The following is a 4,095-nucleotide window of genomic DNA, read 5'->3' as shown; positions in this document are numbered from 1 at the left end:
GTTAGCGCAATTTTTCTTAATACTAAATATATAAACCTTAACTTTGAATGTTTCCACTCATGGTTCGAGTCTTCATCAGCAATCTTTCACCCTAGCGTAACGATTGGAGTATTGCATGAAAATGATTGGAGTATTGCATGAAAATGAAACGATTGGAGTATTGCATGAAAATGATATCTCTAACGTTTTTTCTCTCGAATATTAAACCGTTTACTGTTGTGAGGTCACATACTCACAAAGTTAGAAAACTGAGTGGCAATGAGAACTCAAGCTCACACAGTCGACGCTTCTACACTGAACAATGAATCTCTCTTATTTAACATTTTGTAACTCGTTAATATGTTATAAATTATCGTCAAATTTTAAAAAATAACTGTGAGAACAATATGTGTCTTGACAGCTTTCTAACTTTTTGAGTATGTGACTTACCTCAGAACAGTAAACGGTTCAATATTCGAGAGAAAAAACGTTGGAGATATCATTTTGTCATGCAATACTCCAATCGTTACGCTAGGGTGAAAGATTGCTGATGAAGACTCAAATCATGAGTGGAAACATTCAAAGTTACGGTTTATATATTTAGTATTAAGAAAAATTGCGCTAACTGATAACCAGCATCGACTCCTATTGCCTGTAATACATATTTTACGGTTTTATTAATTATTTTAATATTAAAGGAGTTTGTAAAAACTTATCAGTTTTTATATTAATTTGTAATTCATCGTTATATAGATATTTTATACATATTTTAAATAAAGTTTTATTCGAAATATTATTAAAATATAGACTAAATATTTTATGCAATATTTATGATAAATATAAATAAATATTTCTAATAAGTATTTTTTATTTGGATTATAATGTCTCATTAAGTATTTTTATAGCATTTACTATAACTATTCTAATAAGTATTTCATAATATTTATAATAAATATTTATGATCTGTGCAATCTAAAACCACGAAAATATTTACAAAATGTTTAAAATAAATCTTATAAATATTTCTAAATATTTTGTAAATATTTTGTAAACATTGTGTACTGTCTGGGTGAGTACGTATTAAAGTTATTATACTATACACTTATTTAATCTGAGTGTAAAAGTGAAATACAAATATTTCTCTTATTAGCATTGTACATCTTATTATTATTTTAAGATTGAGAGTCTGTCCTAAACATTTATATTTATAAACAATATTAAAGCCTATTCTGCAATGCGCTCTATGTTTCCTGTTTCTTACTTTTTATCTTTTACTTTTTTCTTCTTTGCAACCGTTCTGTCGACAATTATATTTCTTGCTATGTATTTCTTGTTTTTTTCGAAGTTTGTTAATTTTTATTTCGGGCAACATATAAAACAAAAAACCGGATAAAAAGCAAGAAGACAAGATGTAAAAAATAGTAAAAGCAAGAAACACAAGAAACGAAAAGCACATTGTAGAATAGATTTAAATCTCATAAGACGTATATGTGCGAGAAACACAACCTATATAAACAAATGCCTTAAACGGTCCAACTGGATTTTCAGTGCTCATAATTCTGTGTGAATCGATATTTATATTTTTTAATTTTATTTTTCTTCAATTATACATGTAAATAAAAATTCAATTTTTATTTAAAAAGTTTATGGTAAAGTTATAATGAAATACATCGATGTTTTCTTTCTTCCTTGGACATGAATCTAAATCCGAAGCCAAATTCAGATTCGAATTTGAATTTACTAACGTAGCACGCAGCTCTTATAAACCGCTAAAAAAGCGCTTCTGCGAGTGCATAACTCTAGTTTTTTAGCGCTTTAACCCTTTAAAGCATACATTTTTCTTTAGAATTCAGTTGAAATTTGTTACTCGGGGTGTTTTCGGGGTCGCTGATTACGAATTTGACCTCAGATTTTCGAAATTCAAAATAGCGAATCCAAGATGGCGAACTGAAAAGCAAAAAGTTACTTGATCGGAACGAAACTGGGTACTCGGGGGGTTTTCGAGGTCGCTGATTACGAATCTAATCTCAGATTTTTTAAATTCAAAATGACAGATCCAAAATAGCGGACAAAAAATTAAAAAATTTTAACTTTGGATTTGCAATAAACGATTCGAAAAATCTACTTGACCCCATTTTACAGCCCCAGAACTAATTTTTTAATTTTTTGTCCGCCATCTTGGATCCGCTATTTTGAATTTTGAAAATCTGAGGTCAGATTCGTAATCAGCGGCCCCGAAAACCCCCGAGTACCCAATTTCATCCCGATCAAGTAAATTTTTGCTTTTCGGCCCGCCATCTTGGATCCGCTACTTTGAATTTTGAAAATCTGAAGTCAGATTCGTAATCTGCGATCCCGAAAACCCCCGAGTATCCAATTTCAACCCGATCAAGTAAATTTTTGCTTTTCGGACCGCCATATTGAATCCGCCATTTTGAATTTTGAAAATCTGAGGTGAGATTCGTAATCAGCGACCCAAAAAACTTCCCGTACACTATTTTCGGTTAATTAACTATTGTTGATAAGTCACAATCACATTTATTGTTAAAAAGGGATGAATTTTTCCAGTTTGTTTATTTATAAAATACATTTCGTCAACAAAATAGGAATGTTTTCACGGTTTTTTTATAACAACTGATGTTCTACAAAACCGATAATGTTCTTTTTATTGTAGTAATATGTAAGAAACTGTGTGAAAAACAAAAAACTGAGGTTAAAAGGTGTCATATATATATGACACTATCGCAAAGAGTTAAAAGCGATTTAAAAATTCACTATAAAAAGTGCACTATTAGCGCATACAATCAGCGCAAAATAAATACAGTTTTATAGCACATTTATAGCACTTTTCGCGTAGCACAACACAGGGCCATGCAAAGGAAATTGGCCGTTTGTGTGCAAAAACAATTTTGCCGCCCCAAAAGCGTGCATTTGAATTCCTTTCTCAGATGTACACTTCATGAGCATGTGTGAAACGTTACAGAACGTTATGCCAGTATCACATTGACAATTGGAGATTGCGTCTTTTGACCAATCAGACGAGACCTGCTGGCCAGCAGCTTCTTTTTTATTAGTTAAGAGACGTAAATACGAACGCAGATGCAATCTCCAATCGCTAGAGTGATACGTGCATTAGTGGTCCGATTGAGTGCGTTCTAATCAGTGATGCAGCTTAGTAGTTTTCCCACAAGATTTAGTTGTTTTTAGTGGGAAATGAACAGCTGTGTGGGATTTCGACTATCCGAATTGGCAACACTGTCGTCCTTTTTACGTAGTCTACACCCACTTCTCAAATTTCTGACAATTGCATAATCTAGTGATACTATGTCTATGATTGACATTAGTACATGGTATGGTGGCCCTTAGTACATATTAAGAGCTATGGCAGAGAACGAGATGTAACGAGACGTAACGAAACGTAGTCGTGACGTGGGATAGGACAGAGAAAAACGTAGAAGTCGCAGTCGTGACTGGTCGGAAAAGTGCTTCGATCTCGGAGATACGACTATGACTATACTTCTACGTTTTTCTCTGTCTTAGTTCACGTCACGATTATGTCTCGTTACGTCTCGTTACATCTCGATCTCTGCCATAATCCTACCGTTATATTTAATTTTGGCTACATATCTTTGGGCTTTGGCCGCCTGTGTGTTACACACACATCGCACACCCGCTAGGCATGGCCTTGGCACAAAAGTACCTACAAAGCGTTCAGAAAGCGCTGTAAAAGCGCATATAATCAGCGCAGGATAAATGCAGTCTTATAATAAATTTACAGCACTTCCGCGTAGGACAACTGCGCCTGCAAAGCGCTCAGAAAGCGCGCTGTAAAAGCGCTATAAAACTACATTTACCCTGCGCTTCGCAGGTGTTGCTGCATGGAATTTACTCTTCAGATAGAGTGAAAGAATTTGAGAAGATTGAGATAACAAAATAGCTGCAATTGTTTTATGAGATTTTATTACAAACATGTAAAATTACAATTTATATGAGATAATTATTTATTAGATAATTACTTAGATATTATATGAGATAATTATTTATTACATGAGATAATTATTTAAGTAGAGTATATACACCGGTTCTAAGCCATTGGGCAACGAGGGGGGGGGGGGG

The sequence above is a fragment of the Trachymyrmex cornetzi genome, unplaced genomic scaffold, assembly GCF_001594075.2.
Source record: "Trachymyrmex cornetzi isolate Tcor2-1 unplaced genomic scaffold, Tcor1.1 scaffold274, whole genome shotgun sequence".
Lineage (NCBI taxonomy): Eukaryota > Metazoa > Arthropoda > Insecta > Hymenoptera > Formicidae > Trachymyrmex > Trachymyrmex cornetzi.
The sequence above is the reverse complement of the archived record's forward strand: the minus strand, read 5'-3'. Positions refer to the sequence as shown.